This window comes from Nematostella vectensis, chromosome 3 (assembly GCF_932526225.1).
Source record: "Nematostella vectensis chromosome 3, jaNemVect1.1, whole genome shotgun sequence".
NCBI classification, from domain to species: Eukaryota; Metazoa; Cnidaria; class Anthozoa; order Actiniaria; family Edwardsiidae; genus Nematostella; species Nematostella vectensis.
This window is the reverse complement of record NC_064036.1, coordinates 18,674,153-18,693,284: the sequence shown is the minus strand read 5'-3', so window position 1 is coordinate 18,693,284 and position 19,132 is coordinate 18,674,153. Positions and strand designations below refer to the sequence as shown.

General features: G+C 42.5%; 17 non-coding genes across 17 annotated transcripts; all 17 read left to right on the top strand.

Moving 5' to 3' along the window:
• Positions 1–932: 932 nt before the first annotated feature.
• Positions 933–1,018, top strand: Trnay-gua. Its single transcript is given in 2 exon segments — positions 933–969; positions 983–1,018. It is a non-coding gene; the product is annotated as a tRNA-Tyr (tRNA).
• Positions 1,019–1,086: 68 nt separating this feature from the next.
• On the top strand, positions 1,087–1,172 carry Trnay-gua. The gene is given in 2 exon segments: positions 1,087–1,123; positions 1,137–1,172. It is a non-coding gene; the product is annotated as a tRNA-Tyr (tRNA).
• A 1,645-nt stretch (positions 1,173–2,817) lies between these two features.
• Positions 2,818–2,903, top strand: Trnay-gua. Its single transcript is given in 2 exon segments — positions 2,818–2,854; positions 2,868–2,903. It is a non-coding gene; the product is annotated as a tRNA-Tyr (tRNA).
• Positions 2,904–2,971: 68 nt separating this feature from the next.
• Trnay-gua lies at positions 2,972–3,057 on the top strand. The gene is given in 2 exon segments: positions 2,972–3,008; positions 3,022–3,057. It is a non-coding gene; the product is annotated as a tRNA-Tyr (tRNA).
• Positions 3,058–5,656: 2,599 nt separating this feature from the next.
• On the top strand, positions 5,657–5,742 carry Trnay-gua. Its single transcript is given in 2 exon segments — positions 5,657–5,693; positions 5,707–5,742. It is a non-coding gene; the product is annotated as a tRNA-Tyr (tRNA).
• Positions 5,743–7,116: 1,374 nt separating this feature from the next.
• Trnay-gua lies at positions 7,117–7,202 on the top strand. The gene is given in 2 exon segments: positions 7,117–7,153; positions 7,167–7,202. It is a non-coding gene; the product is annotated as a tRNA-Tyr (tRNA).
• Positions 7,203–7,543: 341 nt separating this feature from the next.
• Positions 7,544–7,629, top strand: Trnay-gua. Its single transcript is given in 2 exon segments — positions 7,544–7,580; positions 7,594–7,629. It is a non-coding gene; the product is annotated as a tRNA-Tyr (tRNA).
• Positions 7,630–8,422: 793 nt separating this feature from the next.
• Trnay-gua lies at positions 8,423–8,508 on the top strand. Its single transcript is given in 2 exon segments — positions 8,423–8,459; positions 8,473–8,508. It is a non-coding gene; the product is annotated as a tRNA-Tyr (tRNA).
• Positions 8,509–8,576: 68 nt separating this feature from the next.
• Positions 8,577–8,662, top strand: Trnay-gua. Its single transcript is given in 2 exon segments — positions 8,577–8,613; positions 8,627–8,662. It is a non-coding gene; the product is annotated as a tRNA-Tyr (tRNA).
• Positions 8,663–10,310: 1,648 nt separating this feature from the next.
• Positions 10,311–10,396, top strand: Trnay-gua. The gene is given in 2 exon segments: positions 10,311–10,347; positions 10,361–10,396. It is a non-coding gene; the product is annotated as a tRNA-Tyr (tRNA).
• Positions 10,397–11,653: 1,257 nt separating this feature from the next.
• On the top strand, positions 11,654–11,739 carry Trnay-gua. Its single transcript is given in 2 exon segments — positions 11,654–11,690; positions 11,704–11,739. It is a non-coding gene; the product is annotated as a tRNA-Tyr (tRNA).
• Positions 11,740–12,080: 341 nt separating this feature from the next.
• Positions 12,081–12,166, top strand: Trnay-gua. Its single transcript is given in 2 exon segments — positions 12,081–12,117; positions 12,131–12,166. It is a non-coding gene; the product is annotated as a tRNA-Tyr (tRNA).
• A 793-nt stretch (positions 12,167–12,959) lies between these two features.
• On the top strand, positions 12,960–13,045 carry Trnay-gua. The gene is given in 2 exon segments: positions 12,960–12,996; positions 13,010–13,045. It is a non-coding gene; the product is annotated as a tRNA-Tyr (tRNA).
• Positions 13,046–13,113: 68 nt separating this feature from the next.
• Trnay-gua lies at positions 13,114–13,199 on the top strand. The gene is given in 2 exon segments: positions 13,114–13,150; positions 13,164–13,199. It is a non-coding gene; the product is annotated as a tRNA-Tyr (tRNA).
• A 1,648-nt stretch (positions 13,200–14,847) lies between these two features.
• Positions 14,848–14,933, top strand: Trnay-gua. The gene is given in 2 exon segments: positions 14,848–14,884; positions 14,898–14,933. It is a non-coding gene; the product is annotated as a tRNA-Tyr (tRNA).
• A 68-nt stretch (positions 14,934–15,001) lies between these two features.
• Trnay-gua lies at positions 15,002–15,087 on the top strand. Its single transcript is given in 2 exon segments — positions 15,002–15,038; positions 15,052–15,087. It is a non-coding gene; the product is annotated as a tRNA-Tyr (tRNA).
• A 3,390-nt stretch (positions 15,088–18,477) lies between these two features.
• Trnay-gua lies at positions 18,478–18,563 on the top strand. The gene is given in 2 exon segments: positions 18,478–18,514; positions 18,528–18,563. It is a non-coding gene; the product is annotated as a tRNA-Tyr (tRNA).
• The last annotated feature ends 569 nt before the right edge of the window (positions 18,564–19,132 follow it).

The following is a 19,132-nucleotide window of genomic DNA, read 5'->3' as shown; positions in this document are numbered from 1 at the left end:
TGCTGTTTATTTTGGGCAAGGTTACATGAAATGTCCTTTCCTTGGAGACTGTAGATTTATGACTGTGATCTCTAGGTCGCTGGTTAAAATCCGGCTTGAAGGAGTTTTTATGTGCACTGCTGTTTATTTTGGTCAAGGTTACGTTGATTGTCCTTTCCATGGACATCCATCCTTCGATAGCTCAGTTGGTAGAACGGGGGACTGTAGATTTATAATTGTGATCCCTTGGTCGCTGGTTCGAATCCGTCTCCAAGGATTTTGTTACGTGCACTGCTGTTTATTTTAGGGAAGGTTACATGGAATGTCCTTTCCTTGGAGACTATAGATTTATTTTGGGCAAGGTTACGTTGATTGTCCTTTCAATGCATATCCATCCTTCGATAGCCCAGTTGGTAGAGCGGGGGGCTGTAGATTTATAATTGTGATCTCTAGGTCGCTGGTTAAAATCCGGCTCGAAGGATTTTTTATGTGCACTGCTGTTTATTTTGGTCAAGGTTACGTTGATTGTCCTTTCCATGGACATCCATCCTTCGATAGCTCAGTTGGTAGAACGGGGGACTGTAGATTTATAATTGTGATCCCTTGGTCGCTGGTTCGAATCCGGCTCGAAGACTTTTTTTAAATGCACTGCTTTTTTATTTTGGGCAAGGTCACGTTGATTGTCCTTTCAATGTACATCCATCCTTCGATAGCTCAGTTGGTAGAGCGGGGGGCTGTACATTTACAATTGTGATCCCTCATTCGCTGGTTCGAATCCGGCTCAAAGGATGTTTTATACATGCGCTTTACGTTGGGCAATAATACATAGAATTTCATTTTCTTGGAGACTGATCCTAGGTTGCTGGTTCGAATCCGGCTCGAAGAATTTTTTACGTTTACTGCTGTTTATTTTGGTCAAGGTTACGTTGATTGCCCTTTCAATGCTCATCCATCCTTCGATAGCTCAGTTGGTAGAGCGGGGGACTGTAGATTTATAATTGTGATCCCTAGGTCGCTGGTTCGAATCCGGCTTGAAGGATTTTTTTACGTTCACTGCTGTTTATTTTGGGCAAGGTTACGTTGATTGTTCTTTCAATGTACATCCATCCTTCGATAGCTCAGTTGGTAGAGCGGGGGACTGTAGATTTATAACTGTGATCCCTAGGTCGCTGGTTCGAATCCGGCTCGAAGGATTGTTTTACGTGCACTGCTGTTTATTTTGGGCAAGGTTACATGAAATGTCCTTTCCTTGGAGACTGTAGATTTATGACTGTGATCTCTAGGTCGCTGGTTAAAATCCGGCTTGAAGGAGTTTTTATGTGCACTGCTGTTTATTTTGGTCAAGGTTACGTTGATTGTCCTTTCCATGGACATCCATCCTTCGATAGCTCAGTTGGTAGAACGGGGGACTGTAGATTTATAATTGTGATCCCTTGGTCGCTGGTTCGAATCCGTCTCCAAGGATTTTGTTACGTGCACTGCTGTTTATTTTAGGGAAGGTTACATGTAATGTCCTTTCCTTGGAGACTATAGATTTATTTTGGGCAAGGTTACGTTGATTGTCCTTTCAATGCATATCCATCCTTCGATAGCCCAGTTGGTAGAGCGGGGGGCTGTAGATTTATAATTGTGATCCGAAGTTTGCTCGTTTGAATCCGGCTCGAAAAATGTTTTTAGGTGCCTTGCTGTTTATTTTGGGCAAGGTTACGTTTAATGTCCTTTCCATGTACATCCATCCTTCGATAGCTCAGTTTTGTAGAGCGGGGGGCTGTAGATTTATAATTGTGATCCCTAGGTCGCTGGTTCGAATCCGGCTCGAAGGATGTTTTACGTTCACTACTGTTTATTTTGGGCAAGGTTACGTTGATTGTCCTTTCCATGTACATCCATCCTTCGATAGCTCAATTGGTAGAGCGGGGGACTGTAGATTTATAATTGTGATCCCTAGGTCGCTGGTTCGAATCCGGCTCGAAGTATTTTTTTACGTGCACTTCTGTTTATTATGGGCAAGGTTACATGGAATGTCCTTTCCTTGGAGACTGAAGATATATAATTGTGATCCGAAGGTTGCTGGTTCGAATCCGGCTCGAATAATTTTTTACGTTCACTGCTGTTTACTTTGGTCAAGTTTACGTTGATTGCCCTTTCAATGCTCATCCATCCTTCGATAGCTCAGTTGGTAGAGCGGGGGACTGTAGATTTATAACTGTGATCCCTAGGTCGCTGGTTCGAATCCGGCTCAAAGGATTGTTTTACGTGCACTGCTGTTTATTTTGGGCAAAGTTACATGAAATGTCCTTTCCTTGGAGACTGTAGATTTATGACTGGGATCTCTAGGTCGCTGGTTAAAATCCGGCTTGAAGGATTTTTTATGTGCACTGCTGTTTATTTTGGGCAAGGTTACGTTGATTGTCCTTTCCATGTACATCCATCCTTCGATAGCTCAGTTTTGTAAAGCGGGGGACTGTAGATTTATAATTGTGATCCCTTGGTCGCTGGTTCGAATCCGGCTCGAAGACTTTTTTTAAATGCACTGCTTTTTTATTTTGGGCAAGGTCACGTTGATTGTCCTTTCAATGTACATCCATCCTTCGATAGCTCAGTTGGTAGAGCGGGGGGCTGTAGATTTACAATTGTGATCCCTCATTCGCTGGTTCGAATCCGGCTCAAAGGATGTTTTATACATGCGCTTTACGTTGGGCAATGTTACATGGAATTTCATTTTCTTGGAGACTGATCCTAGGTTGCTGGTTCGAATCCGGCTCGAAGAATTTTTTACGTTTACTGCTGTTTATTTTGGTCAAGGTTACGTTGATTGCCCTTTCAATGCTCATCCATCCTTCGATAGCTCAGTTGGTAGAGCGGGGGACTGTAGATTTATAATTGTGATCCCTAGGTCGCTGGTTCGAATCCGGCTCGAAGAATTTTTTTACGTTCACTGCTGTTTATTTTGGGCAAGGTTACGTTGACTGTCCTTTCAATGTACATCCATCCTTCGATAGCTCAGTTGGTAGAGCGGGGGACTGTAGATTTATAACTGTAATCCCTAGGTCGCTGGTTCGAATCCGGCTCGAAGGATTGTTTTACGTGCACTGCTGTTTATTTTGGGCAAGGTTACATGAAATGTCCTTTCCTTGGAGACTGTAGATATATAATTGTGATCCGAAGGTTGCTGGTTCGAATCCGGCTCGAATAATTTTTTACGTTCACTGCTGTTTACTTTGGTCAAGTTTACGTTGATTGCCCTTTCAATGCTCATCCATCCTTCGATAGCTCAGTTGGTAGAACGGGGGACTGTAGATTTATAACTGTGATCCCTAGGTCGCTGGTTCGAATCCGGCTCAAAGGATTGTTTTACGTGCACTGCTGTTTATTTTGGGCAAGGTTACATGAAATGTCCTTTCCTTGGAGACTGTAGATTTATGACTGGGATCTCTAGGTCGCTGGTTAAAATCCGGCTTGAATGATTTTTTATGTGCACTGCTGTTTATTTTGGGCAAGGTTACGTTGATTGTCCTTTCCATGTACATCCATCCTTCAAAAGCTCAGTTTTGTAGAGCGGGGGACTGTAGATTTATAATTGTGATCCCTAGGTGGCTGGTTCGAATCCGGCTCGAAGTATTTTTTTACGTTCACTGCTGTTTATTTTGGGCAAGGTTACGTTGATTGTCCTTTCCATGTACATCCATCCTTCGATAGCTCAGTTGGTGGAGCGGGGGACTGTAGATTTATAACTGTGATCCCTATGTCGTTGGTTCGAATACGGCTCGAAGGATTCTTTTACGTGCACTGCTGCTTATTTTGGGCAAGGTTACATGGAATGTCCTTTCCTTGGAGACTGTAGATTTATAACTGTGATCCCTAGGTCACTGGTTCGAATACGGCTCGAAGCATTTTTATTAGGTTTTATTAGCTCGAAGAATTTTTTTACGTGAGTTGCTGTTTATTTTGGACAGATTACATGGAATGTCCTTTTCTTGGAGACTGTATATGTATAACTGTGATCCCTAAATCGTTGGTTCGAATCCTGCTCGAAGAAATTTTTTTAGGTGCACTGCTTTTTTTATTTTGGGTAAGATTACGTTGATTGTCCTTTTAATGTACATACATCCTTCGATAGCTCAGTTTTGTAGAGCATGGGAATGTAGATTTATAATTGTGATCCCTAGGTGGCTGGTTCGAATCCGGCTCGAAGTATTTTTTTACGTTCACTGCTGTTTATTTTGGGCAAGTTTACATTAATTGTCCTTTCCACGTACATCCATCCTTCGATAGCACAGTTGGTAAAGCGGGGGACTTTAGATTTATAATTGTGATCCCCAGGTCGCTGGTTCGAATCCGGCTCGAAGGATTTTTTTTATGCTCACTGCTGTTTATTTTGGGCAAGGTTACGTTGATTGTTCATTCCATGTACATCCATCATGCGATAGCTCAGTTGGTAGAGCGGGGGACTGTAGATTTATAATTGTGATCCCTAAATCGCTGGTTTGAATCCGGCTCAAATTTTTTTTAGGTGCACTGCTTTTTTATTTTGGCCAAGTTTACGTTGATTGTCCTTTCAATATACATCCATCCTTCGATAGCTCAATCGGTAGAGCGGGGGACTGTAGATTTATAATTGTGATCCCTAGGTCGCTGGTTCGAATCCGGCTCGAAGTATTTTTTTACGTGCACTGCTGTTTATTATGGGCAAGGTTACATGAAATGTCCTTTCCTTGGAGACTGTAGATTTATGACTGTGATCTCTAGGTCGCTGGTTAAAATCCGGCTTGAAGAATTTTTTATTTGCACTGCTGTTTATTTTGGTCAAGGTTACGTTGATTGTCCTTTCCATGGACATCCATCCTTCGATAGCTCAGTTGGTAGAACGGGGGACTGTAGATTTATAATTGTGATCCCTTGGTCGCTGGTTCGAATCCGGCTCGAACAACGTTTTTAGGTGCCTTGCTGTTTATTTTGGGCAAGGTTACGTTGATTGTCCTTTCCATGTACATCCATTCTTCGATAGCTCAGTTTTGTAGAGCGGGGGACTGTATATTTATAATTGTGATCCCTAGGTCGCTGGTTCGAATCTGGCTCGAAGTATTTTTTTACGTTCACTGCTGTTTATTTTGGTCAAGGTTACGTTGATTGCCCTTTCAATGCTCATCCAACCTTCGATAGCTCAGTTTTGTAGAGCTGGGGACTGTAGATTTATAATTGTGATCCCTAGATGCTGGGTCGAATCCGGCTCGAAGAATTTTTTTACGTGAGTTGCTGTTTATTTTGGACAGATTACATAGAATGTCCTTTTCTTGGAGACTGTAGATGTATAACTGTGATCCCTAAATCGTTGGTTCGAATCCTGCTCGAAGAAATTTTTTTAGGTGCACTGCTTTTTTTAATTTGGGTAAGATTACTTTGATTGTCCTTTTAATGTACATCCATCCTTCGATAGCTCAGTTGGTAGAGCGGGGGGCTGTAGATTTACAATTGTGATCCCTCATTCGCTGGTTCAAATCAGGCTCAAAGGATGTTTTATACATGCGCTTTACGTTGGGCAATGTTACATGGAATTTCATTTTCTTGGAGACTGATTCTAGGTTGCTGGTTCGAATCCGGCTCGAAGAATTTTTTACGTTTACTGCTGTTTATTTTGCTCAAGGTTACGTTGATTGCCCTTTCAATGCTCATCCATCCTTCGATAGCTCAGTTGGTAGAGCGGTGGACTGTAGATTTATAATTGTGATCCCTAGGTCGCTGGTTCGAATCCGGCTCGAAGGATTTTTTTACGTGCACTGCTGTTTATTTTGGGCAAGGTTACATGAAATGTCCTTTACTTGGAGACTGTAGATTTATGACTGGGATCTCTATCTCGCTGGTTAAAATCCGGCTTGAAGGATTTTTTATGTGCACTGCTGTTTATTTTGGTCAAGGTTACGTTGATTGTCCTTTCCATGGACATCCATCCTTCGATAGCTCAGTTGGTAGAACGGGGGACTGTAGATTTATAATTGTGATCCCTTGGTCGCTGGTTCGAATCCGTCTCCAATTATTTTGTTACGTGCACTGCTGTTTATTTTAGGGAAGGTTACATGGAATGTCCTTTCCTTGGAGACTATAGATTTATTTTGGGCAAGGTTACGTTGATTGTCCTTTCAATGCATATCCATCCTTCGATAGCCCGGTTGGTAGAGCGGGGGGCTGTAGATTTATAATTGTGATCCGAAGTTTGCTGGTTTGAATCCGGCTCGAAGGATGTTTTACGTTCACTGCTGTTTATTTTGGGCAAGGTTACGTTGATTGTCCTTTCCATGTACATCCATCCTTCGATAGCTCAATTGGTAGAGCGGGGGACTGTAGATTTATAATTGTGATCCCTAGGTCGCTGGTTCGAATCCGGCTCGAAGTATTTTTTTACGTGCACTGCTGTTTATTATGGGCAAGGTTACATGGAATGTCCTTTCCTTGGATACTGTAGATATATAATTGTGATCCGAAGGTTGCTGGTTTGAATCCTGCTCGAACAATGTTTTTAGGTGCCTTGCTGTTTATTTTGGGCAAGGTTACGTTGATTGTCCTTTCCATGTACATCCATCCTTCGATAGCTCAGTTTTGTAGAGCGGGGGACTGTAGATTTATAATTGTGATCCCTAGGTCGCTGGTTCGAATCCGGCTCGAAGTATTTTTTTACGTTCACTGCTGTTTATTTTGGTCAAGGTTACGTTGATTGCCCTTTCAATGCTCATCCAACCTTCGATAGCTCAGTTTTGTAGAGCGGGGGACTGTAGATTTATAATTGTGATCCCTAGGTCGCTGGTTCGAATCTGGCTCGAAGTATTTTTTTACGTTCACTGCTGTTTATTTTGGTCAAGGTTACGTTGATTGCCCTTTCAATGCTCATCCAACCTTCGATAGCTCAGTTGGTAGAGCGCGGGGCTGTAGATTTACAATTGTGATCCCTCGTTCGCTGGTTCGAATCCGGCTCAAAGGATGTTTTATACATGCGCTTTACGTTGGGCAATGTTACATGGAATTTCATTTTCTTGGAGACTGATCCTAGGTTGCTGGTTCGAATCCGGCTCGAATAATTTTTTACGTTCACTGCTGTTTACTTTGGTCAAGGTTACGTTGATTGCCCTTTCAATGCTCATCCATCCTTCGATAGCTCAGTTGGTAGAGCGGGGGACTGTAGATTTATAACTGTAATCCCTAGGTCGCTGGTTCGAATCCGGCTCGAAGGATTGTTTTACGTGCACTGCTGTTTATTTTGGGCAAGGTTACATGAAATGTCCTTTCCTTGGAGACTGTAGATTTATAATTCTGATCCCCAGGCCGCTAGTTCGAATACGGCTCGAAGGATTTTTTTATGTTCACTGCTGTTTATTTTGGGCAAGATTACGTTGATTGTTCCTTCAATGTACATCCATCATGCGATAGCTCAGTTGGTATAGCGGGGGACTGTAGATTTATAATTGTGATCCCTAAATCGCTGGTCCGAATCCGGCTCGAAATTTTTTTTTAGGTGCACTGCTTTTTTATTTTGGCCAAGTTTACGTTGATCGTCCTTTCAATATACATCCATCCTTCGATAGCTCAATTGGTAGAGCGGGGGACTGTAGATTTATAATTGTGATCCCTAGGTCGCTGGTTCGAATCCGGCTCGAAGGATTTTTTTACGTGCACTGCTGTTTATTTTGGGCAAGGTTACATGAAATGTCCTTTACTTGGAGACTGTAGATTTATAACTGTGATCTCTATCTCGCTGGTTAAAATCCGGCTTGAAGGATTTTTTATGTGCACTGCTGTTTATTTTGGTCAAGGTTACGTTGATTGTCCTTTCCATGGACATCCATCCTTCGATAGCTCAGTTGGTAGAACGGGGGACTGTAGATTTATAATTGTGATCCCTTGGTCGCTGGTTCGAATCCGTCTCCAAGGATTTTGTTACGTGCACTGCTGTTTATTTTAGGGAAGGTTACATGGAATGTCCTTTCCTTGGAGACTATAGATTTATTTTGGGCAAGGTTACGTTGATTGTCCTTTCAATGCATATCCATCCTTCGATAGCCCAGTTGGTAGAGCGGGGGCTGTAGATTTATAATTGTGATCCGAAGTTTGCTGGTTCGAATCCGGCTCGAAGACTTTTTTTAAATGCACTGCTTTTTTATTTTGGGCAAGGTCACGTTGATTGTCCTTTCAATGTACATCCATCCTTCGAAAGCTCAGTTGGTAGAGCGGGGGGCTGTAGATTTACAATTGTGATCCCTCATTCGCTGGTTCGAATCCGGCTCAAAGGATGTTTTATACATGCGCTTTACGTTGGACAATGTTACATGGAATTTCATTTTCTTGGAGACTGATCCTAGGTTGCTGGTTCGAATCCGGCTCGAAGAATTTTTTACGTTTACTGCTGTTTATTTTGGTCAAGGTTACGTTGATTGCCTTTTCAATGCTCATCCATCTTTCGATAGCTCAGTTGGTAGAGCGGGGGACTGTAGATTTATAATTGTGATCCCTAGGTCGCTGGTTCGAATCCGGCTCGAAGGATTTTTTTACGTTCACTGCTGTTTATTTTGGGCAAGGTTACGTTGATTGTCCTTTCAATGTACATCCATCCTTCGATAGCTCAGTTGGTAGAGCGGGGGACTGTAGATTTATAACTGTGATCCCTAGGTCGCTGGTTCGAATCCGGCTCGAAGGATTGTTTTACGTGCACTGCTGTTTATTTTGGGCAAGGTTACATGAAATGTCCTTTCCTTGGAGACTGTAGATTTATGACTGTGATCTCTAGGTCGCTGGTTAAAATCCGGCTTGAAGGAGTTTTTATGTGCACTGCTGTTTATTTTGGTCAAGGTTACGTTGATTGTCCTTTCCATGGACATCCATCCTTCGATAGCTCAGTTGGTAGAACGGGGGACTCTAGATTTATAATTGTGATCCCTTGGTCGCTGGTTCGAATCCGTCTCCAAGGATTTTGTTACGTGCACTGCTGTTTATTTTAGGGAAGGTTACATGGAATGTCCTTTCCTTGGAGACTATAGATTTATTTTGGGCAAGGTTACGTTGATTGTCCTTTCAATGCATATCCATCCTTCGATAGCCCAGTTGGTAGAGCGGGGGGCTGTAGATTTATAATTGTGATCTCTAGGTTGCTATTTAAAATCCGGCTTGAAGGATTTTTTATGTGCACTTCTGTTTATTTTGGTCAAGGTTACGTTGATTGTCCTTTCCATGTACATCCATCCTTCGATAGCTCAGTTTTGTAGAGCGGGGGACTGTAGATTTATAATTGTGATCCCTAGGTGGCTGGTTCGAATCCGGCTCGAAGTATTTTTTTACGTTCACTGCTGTTTATTTTGGGCAAGGTTACGTTGATTGTCCTTTCCATGTACATCCATCCTTCGATAGCTCAGTTGGTGGAGCGGGGGACTGTAGATTTATAACTGTGATCCCTATGTCGCTGGTTCGAATACGGCTCGAAGGATTCTTTTACGTGCACTGCTGCTTATTTTGGGCAAGGTTACATGGAATGTCCTTTCCTTGGAGACTGTAGATTTATAACTGTGATCCCTAGGTCACTGGTTCGAATACGGCTCGAAGCATTTTTATTAGGTTCACTGCTGTTTATTTTAGTCAAGGTTTTGTCGATTGTCCTTTCCATTTACATCCATCATGCGATAGCTCAGTTGGTAGAGCGGGGGACTGTAGATTTATAATTGTGATCCCTAGATGCTGGGTCGAATCCGGCTCGAAGAATTTTTTTACGTGAGTTGCTGTTTATTTTGGACAGATTACATGGAATGTCCTTTTCTTGGAGACTGTAGATGTATAACTGTGATCCCTAAATCGTTGGTTCGAATCCTGCTCGAAGAAATTTTTTTAGGTGCACTGCTTTTTTTATTTTGGGTAAGATTACGTTGATTGTCCTTTTAATGTACATCCATCCTTCGATAGCTCAGTTGGTAGAGCGGAGGACTGTAGATTTATAATTGGGATCTCTAGGTCGCTGGTTCCAATCCGGCTCGAAGACTTTTTTTAAATGCACTGCTTTTTTATTTTGGGCAAGGTCACGTTGGTTGTCCTTTTAATGTACATCCATCCTTCGATAGCTCAGTTGGTAGAGCGGGGGGCTGTAGATTTACAATTGTGATCCCTCATTCGCTGGTTCGAATCCGGCTCAAAGGATGTTTTATACATGCGCTTTACGTTGGGCAATGTTACATGGAATTTCATTTTCTTGGAGACTGATCCTAGGTTGCTGGTTCGAATCCGGCTCGAAGAATTTTTTACGTTTACTGCTGTTTATTTTGGTCAAGGTTACGTTGATTGCCCTTTCAATGCTCATCCATCCTTCGATAGCTCAGTTGGTAGAGCGGGGGACTGTAGATTTATAATTGTGATCCCTAGGTCGCTGGTTCGAATCCGGCTCGAAGGATTTTTTTACGTTCACTGCTGTTTATTTTGGGCAAGGTTACGTTGATTGTCCTTTCAATGTACATCCATCCTTCGATAGCTCAGTTGGTAGAACGGGGGACTGTAGATTTATAATTGTGATCCCTTGGTCGCTGGTTCGAATCCGTCTCCAATTATTTTGTTACGTGCACTGCTGTTTATTTTAGGGAAGGTTACATGGAATGTCCTTTCCTTGGAGACTATAGATTTATTTTGGGCAAGGTTACGTTGATTGTCCTTTCAATGCATATCCATCCTTCGATAGCCCGGTTGGTAGAGCGGGGGGCTGTAGATTTATAATTGTGATCCGAAGTTTGCTGGTTTGAATCCGGCTCGAAGGATGTTTTACGTTCACTGCTGTTTATTTTGGGCAAGGTTACGTTGATTGTCCTTTCCATGTACATCCATCCTTCGATAGCTCAATTGGTAGAGCGGGGGACTGTAGATTTATAATTGTGATCCCTAGGTCGCTGGTTCGAATCCGGCTCGAAGTATTTTTTTACGTGCACTGCTGTTTATTATGGGCAAGGTTACATGGAATGTCCTTTCCTTGGATACTGTAGATATATAATTGTGATCCGAAGGTTGCTGGTTTGAATCCTGCTCGAACAATGTTTTTAGGTGCCTTGCTGTTTATTTTGGGCAAGGTTACGTTGATTGTCCTTTCCATGTACATCCATCCTTCGATAGCTCAGTTTTGTAGAGCGGGGGACTGTAGATTTATAATTGTGATCCCTAGGTCGCTGGTTCGAATCCGGCTCGAAGTATTTTTTTACGTTCACTGCTGTTTATTTTGGTCAAGGTTACGTTGATTGCCCTTTCAATGCTCATCCAACCTTCGATAGCTCAGTTTTGTAGAGCGGGGGACTGTAGATTTATAATTGTGATCCCTAGGTCGCTGGTTCGAATCTGGCTCGAAGTATTTTTTTACGTTCACTGCTGTTTATTTTGGTCAAGGTTACGTTGATTGCCCTTTCAATGCTCATCCAACCTTCGATAGCTCAGTTGGTAGAGCGGGGGGCTGTAGATTTACAATTGTGATCCCTCGTTCGCTGGTTCGAATCCGGCTCAAAGGATGTTTTATACATGCGCTTTACGTTGGGCAATGTTACATGGAATTTCATTTTCTTGGAGACTGATCCTAGGTTGCTGGTTCGAATCCGGCTCGAATAATTTTTTACGTTCACTGCTGTTTACTTTGGTCAAGGTTACGTTGATTGCCCTTTCAATGCTCATCCATCCTTCGATAGCTCAGTTGGTAGAGCGGGGGACTGTAGATTTATAACTGTAATCCCTAGGTCGCTGGTTCGAATCCGGCTCGAAGGATTGTTTTACGTGCACTGCTGTTTATTTTGGGCAAGGTTACATGAAATGTCCTTTCCTTGGAGACTGTAGATTTATAATTCTGATCCCCAGGCCGCTAGTTCGAATACGGCTCGAAGGATTTTTTTATGTTCACTGCTGTTTATTTTGGGCAAGATTACGTTGATTGTTCCTTCAATGTACATCCATCATGCGATAGCTCAGTTGGTATAGCGGGGGACTGTAGATTTATAATTGTGATCCCTAAATCGCTGGTCCGAATCCGGCTCGAAATTTTTTTTTAGGTGCACTGCTTTTTTATTTTGGCCAAGTTTACGTTGATCGTCCTTTCAATATACATCCATCCTTCGATAGCTCAATTGGTAGAGCGGGGGACTGTAGATTTATAATTGTGATCCCTAGGTCGCTGGTTCGAATCCGGCTCGAAGGATTTTTTTACGTGCACTGCTGTTTATTTTGGGCAAGGTTACATGAAATGTCCTTTACTTGGAGACTGTAGATTTATAACTGTGATCTCTATCTCGCTGGTTAAAATCCGGCTTGAAGGATTTTTTATGTGCACTGCTGTTTATTTTGGTCAAGGTTACGTTGATTGTCCTTTCCATGGACATCCATCCTTCGATAGCTCAGTTGGTAGAACGGGGGACTGTAGATTTATAATTGTGATCCCTTGGTCGCTGGTTCGAATCCGTCTCCAAGGATTTTGTTACGTGCACTGCTGTTTATTTTAGGGAAGGTTACATGGAATGTCCTTTCCTTGGAGACTATAGATTTATTTTGGGCAAGGTTACGTTGATTGTCCTTTCAATGCATATCCATCCTTCGATAGCCCAGTTGGTAGAGCGGGGGCTGTAGATTTATAATTGTGATCCGAAGTTTGCTGGTTCGAATCCGGCTCGAAGACTTTTTTTAAATGCACTGCTTTTTTATTTTGGGCAAGGTCACGTTGATTGTCCTTTCAATGTACATCCATCCTTCGAAAGCTCAGTTGGTAGAGCGGGGGGCTGTAGATTTACAATTGTGATCCCTCATTCGCTGGTTCGAATCCGGCTCAAAGGATGTTTTATACATGCGCTTTACGTTGGACAATGTTACATGGAATTTCATTTTCTTGGAGACTGATCCTAGGTTGCTGGTTCGAATCCGGCTCGAAGAATTTTTTACGTTTACTGCTGTTTATTTTGGTCAAGGTTACGTTGATTGCCTTTTCAATGCTCATCCATCTTTCGATAGCTCAGTTGGTAGAGCGGGGGACTGTAGATTTATAATTGTGATCCCTAGGTCGCTGGTTCGAATCCGGCTCGAAGGATTTTTTTACGTTCACTGCTGTTTATTTTGGGCAAGGTTACGTTGATTGTCCTTTCAATGTACATCCATCCTTCGATAGCTCAGTTGGTAGAGCGGGGGACTGTAGATTTATAACTGTGATCCCTAGGTCGCTGGTTCGAATCCGGCTCGAAGGATTGTTTTACGTGCACTGCTGTTTATTTTGGGCAAGGTTACATGAAATGTCCTTTCCTTGGAGACTGTAGATTTATGACTGTGATCTCTAGGTCGCTGGTTAAAATCCGGCTTGAAGGAGTTTTTATGTGCACTGCTGTTTATTTTGGTCAAGGTTACGTTGATTGTCCTTTCCATGGACATCCATCCTTCGATAGCTCAGTTGGTAGAACGGGGGACTCTAGATTTATAATTGTGATCCCTTGGTCGCTGGTTCGAATCCGTCTCCAAGGATTTTGTTACGTGCACTGCTGTTTATTTTAGGGAAGGTTACATGGAATGTCCTTTCCTTGGAGACTATAGATTTATTTTGGGCAAGGTTACGTTGATTGTCCTTTCAATGCATATCCATCCTTCGATAGCCCAGTTGGTAGAGCGGGGGGCTGTAGATTTATAATTGTGATCTCTAGGTTGCTATTTAAAATCCGGCTTGAAGGATTTTTTATGTGCACTTCTGTTTATTTTGGTCAAGGTTACGTTGATTGTCCTTTCCATGTACATCCATCCTTCGATAGCTCAGTTTTGTAGAGCGGGGGACTGTAGATTTATAATTGTGATCCCTAGGTGGCTGGTTCGAATCCGGCTCGAAGTATTTTTTTACGTTCACTGCTGTTTATTTTGGGCAAGGTTACGTTGATTGTCCTTTCCATGTACATCCATCCTTCGATAGCTCAGTTGGTGGAGCGGGGGACTGTAGATTTATAACTGTGATCCCTATGTCGCTGGTTCGAATACGGCTCGAAGGATTCTTTTACGTGCACTGCTGCTTATTTTGGGCAAGGTTACATGGAATGTCCTTTCCTTGGAGACTGTAGATTTATAACTGTGATCCCTAGGTCACTGGTTCGAATACGGCTCGAAGCATTTTTATTAGGTTCACTGCTGTTTATTTTAGTCAAGGTTTTGTCGATTGTCCTTTCCATTTACATCCATCATGCGATAGCTCAGTTGGTAGAGCGGGGGACTGTAGATTTATAATTGTGATCCCTAGATGCTGGGTCGAATCCGGCTCGAAGAATTTTTTTACGTGAGTTGCTGTTTATTTTGGACAGATTACATGGAATGTCCTTTTCTTGGAGACTGTAGATGTATAACTGTGATCCCTAAATCGTTGGTTCGAATCCTGCTCGAAGAAATTTTTTTAGGTGCACTGCTTTTTTTATTTTGGGTAAGATTACGTTGATTGTCCTTTTAATGTACATCCATCCTTCGATAGCTCAGTTGGTAGAGCGGAGGACTGTAGATTTATAATTGGGATCTCTAGGTCGCTGGTTCGAATCCGGCTCGAAGACTTTTTTTAAATGCACTGCTTTTTTATTTTGGGCAAGGTCACGTTGGTTGTCCTTTTAATGTACATCCATCCTTCGATAGCTCAGTTGGTAGAGCGGGGGGCTGTAGATTTACAATTGTGATCCCTCATTCGCTGGTTCGAATCCGGCTCAAAGGATGTTTTATACATGCGCTTTACGTTGGGCAATGTTACATGGAATTTCATTTTCTTGGAGACTGATCCTAGGTTGCTGGTTCGAATCCGGCTCGAAGAATTTTTTACGTTTACTGCTGTTTATTTTGGTCAAGGTTACGTTGATTGCCCTTTCAATGCTCATCCATCCTTCGATAGCTCAGTTGGTAGAGCGGGGGACTGTAGATTTATAATTGTGATCCCTAGGTCGCTGGTTCGAATCCGGCTCGAAGGATTTTTTTACGTTCACTGCTGTTTATTTTGGGCAAGGTTACGTTGATTGTCCTTTCAATGTACATCCATCCTTCGATAGCTCAGTTGGTAGAGCGGGGGACTGTAGATTTATAACTGTGATCCCTAGGTCGCTGGTTCGAATCCGGCTCGAAGGATTGTTTTACGTGCACTGCTGTTTATTTTGGGCAAGGTTACATGAAATGTCCTTTCCTTGGAGACTGTAGATTTATGACTGTGATCTCTAGGTCGCTGGTTAAAATCCGGCTTGAAGGAGATTTTATGTGCACTGCTGTTTATTTTGGTCAAGGTTACGTTGATTGTCCTTTCCATGGACATCCATCCTTCGATAGCTCAGTTGGTAGAACGGGGGACTGTAGATTTATAGTTGTGATCCCTTGGTCGCTGGTTCGAATCCGTCTCCAAGGATTTTGTTACGTGCACTGCTGTTTATTTTAGGGAAGGTTACATGGAATGTCTTTTCCTTGGAGACTATAGATTTATTTTGGGCAAGGTTACGTTGATTGTCCTTTCAATGCATATCCATCCTTCGATAGCCCAGTTGGTAGAGCGGGGGGCTGTAGATTTATAATTGTGATCCGAAGTTTGCTCGTTTGAATCCGGCTCGAAAAATGTTTTTAGGTGTCTTGCTGTATATTTTGGGCAAGGTTACGTTGATTGTCCTTTCCATGTACATCCATCCTTCGATAGCTCAGTTTTGTAGAGCGGGGGGCTGTAGATTTATAATTGTGATCCCTAGGTCGCTGGTTCGAATCTGGCTCGAAGTATTTTTTTACGTTCACTGCTGTTTATTTTGGTCAAGGTTACGTTTATTGCCCTATCAATGCTCATCCATCCTTCGATAGCTCAATTGGTAGAGCGGGGGACTGTAGATTTATAATTGTGATCCCTAGGTCGCTGGTTCGAATCCGGCTCGAAGTATTTTTTTACGTGCACTTCTGTTTATTATGGGCAAGATTACATGGAATGTCCTTTCATTGGAGACTGTAGATATATAATTGTGATCCGAAGGTTGCTGGTTTGAATACGGCTCGAAGCATTTTTATTACGTTCACTGCTATTTATTTTAGTCAAGGTTTTGTCGATTGTCCTTTCAATGTACATCCATCCTTCGATAGCTCAGTTGGTAGAGCGGGGGGCTGTAGATTTACAATTGTGATCCCTCATTCGCTGGTTCGAATCCGGCTCAAAGGATGTTTTATACATGCGCTTTACGTCGGGCAATGTTACATGGAATTTCATTTTCTTGGAGACTGATCCTAGGTTGCTGGTTCGAATCCGGCTCGAATAATTTTTTACGTTCACTGCTGTTTACTTTGGTCAAGGTTACGTTGATTGCCCTTTCAATGCTCATCCATCCTTCGATAGCTCAGTTGGTAGAGCGGGGGACTGTAGATTTATAACTGTGATCCCTAGGTCGCTGGTTCGAATCCGGCTCAAAGTATTGTTTTACGTGCACTGCTGTTTATTTTGGGCAAGGTTACATGAAATGTCCTTTCCTTGGAGACTGTAGATTTATGACTGGGATCTCTAGGTCGCTGGTTAAAATCCGGCTTGAAGGATTTTTTATGTGCACTGCTGTTTATTTTGGGCAAGGTTACGTTGATTGTCCTTTCCATGTACATCCATCCTTCGATAGCTCAGTTTTGTAGAGCGGGGGACTGTAGATTTATAATTGTGATCCCTAGGTGGCTGGTTCGAATCCGGCTCGAAGTATTTTTTTACGTTCACTGCTGTTTATTTTGGGCAAGGTTACGTTGATTGTCCTTTCCATGTACATCCATCCTTCGATAGCTCAGTTGGTGGAGCGGGGGACTGTAGATTTATAACTGTGATCCCTATGTCGCTGGTTCGAATACGGCTCGAAGGATTCTTTTACGTGCACTGCTGCTTATTTTGGGCAAGGTTACATGGAATGTCCTTTCCTTGGAGACTGTAGATTTATAACTGTGATCCCTAGGTCACTGGTTCGAATACGGCTCGAAGCATTTTTATTAGGTTCACTGCTGTTTATTTTAGTCAAGGTTTTGTCGATTGTCCTTTCCATTTACATCCATCATGCGATAGCTCAGTTGGTAGAGCGGGGGACTGTAGATTTATAATTGTGATCCCTAGATGCTGGGTCGAATCCGGCTCGAAGAATTTTTTTACGTGAGTTGCTGTTTATTTTGGACAGATTACATGGAATGTCCTTTTCTTGGAGACTGTAGATGTATAACTGTGATCCCTAAATCGTTGGTTCGAATCCTGCTCGAAGAAATTTTTTTAGGTGAACTGCTTTTTTTATTTTGGGTAAGATTACGTTGATTGTCCTTTTAATGTACATCCATCCTTCGATAGCTCAGTTGGTAGAGCGGAGGACTGTAGATTTATAATTGGGATCTCTAGGTCGCTGGTTCGAATCCTGCTCGAAGGATTTTTTTACGTGCAATACTGTTTATTTTGGGCAAGTTTACATTAATTGTCCTTTCCACGTACATCCATCCTTCGATAGCACAGTTGGTAAAGCGGGGGACTGTAGATTTATAATTGTGATCCCAAGGTCGCTGGTTCGAATCCGGCTCGAAGGATTTTTTTATGCTCACTGCTGTTTATTTTGGGCAAGGTTACGTTGATTGTTCCTTCCATGTACATCCATCATGCGATAGCTCAGTTTGTAGAGCGGGGGACTGTAGATTTATAATTGTGATCCCTAAATCGCTGGTTTGAATCCGGCTCGAAATTTGTTTTAGGTGCACTGCTTTTTTATTTTGGCCAAGTTTACGTTGATTGTCCTTTCAATATACATCCATCCTTCGATAGCTCAATTGGTAGAGCGGGGGACTGTAGATTTATAATTGTGATCCCTAGGTCGCTGGTTCGAATCCGGCTCGAAGTATTTTTTTACGTGCACTGCTGTTTATTATGGGCAAGGTTACATGAAATGTCCTTTCCTTGGAGACTGTAGATTTATGACTGGGATCTCTAGGTCGCTGGTTAAAATCCGGCTTGAAGAATTTTTTATTTGCACTGCTGTTTATTTTGGTCAAGGTTACGTTGATTGTCCTTTCCATGGACATCCATCCTTCGATAGCTCAGTTGGTAGAACGGGGGACTGTAGATTTATAATTGTGATCCCTTGGTCGCTAGTTCGAATCCGGCTCGAACAACGTTTTTAGGTGCCTTGCTGTTTATTTTGGGCAAGGTTACGTTGATTGTCCTTTCCATGTACATCCATCCTTCGATAGCTCAGTTTTGTAGAGCGGGGGACTGTAGATTTATAATTGTGATCCCTAGGTCGCTGGTTCGAATCTGGCTCGAAGTATTTTTTTACGTTCACTGCTGTTTTTTTTGGTCAAGGTTACGTTGATTGCCCTTTCAATGCTCATCCAACCTTCGATAGCTCAGTTTTGTAGAGCGGGGGACTGTAGATTTATAATTGTGATCCCTAGGTCGCTGGTTCGAATCTGGCTCGAAGTATTTTTTTACGTTCACTGCTGTTTATTTTGGTCAAGGTTACGTTGATTGCCCTTTCAATGCTCATCCAACCTTCGATAGCTCAGTTGGTAGAGCGGGGGACTGTAGATTTATAATTGTGATCCCTAGGTCGCTGGTTCGAATCCGGCTCGAAGAATTTTTTTACGTTCACTGCTGTTTATTTTGGGCAAGGTTATGTTGATTGTCCTTTTAATGTACATCCATCCTTCGATAGCTCAGTTGGTAGAGCGGGGGACTGTAGATTTATAACTGTGATCCCTAGGTCGCTGGTTCGAATCCGACTCGAAGGATTGTTTTACTTGCACTGCTGTTTATTTTGGGCAACGTTACATGAAATGTCCTTTCCTTGGAGACTGTAGATTTATGACTGGGATCTCTAGGTCGCTGGTTAAAATCCGGCTTGAAGGATTTTTTATGTGCACTGCTGTTTATTTTGGTCAAGGTTACGTTGATTGTCCTTTCCATGGACATCCATCCTTCGATAGCTCAGTTGGTAGAACGGGGGACTGTAGATTTATAATTGTGATCCCTTGGTCGCTGGTTCGAATCCGTCTCCAAGGATTTTGTTACGTGCACTGCTGTTTATTTTAGGGAAGGTTACATGGAATGTCCTTTCCTTGGAGACTTTAGATTTATTTCGGGCAAGGTTACGTTGATTGTCCTTTCAATGTATATCCATCCTTCGATAGCCCAGTTGGTAGAGCG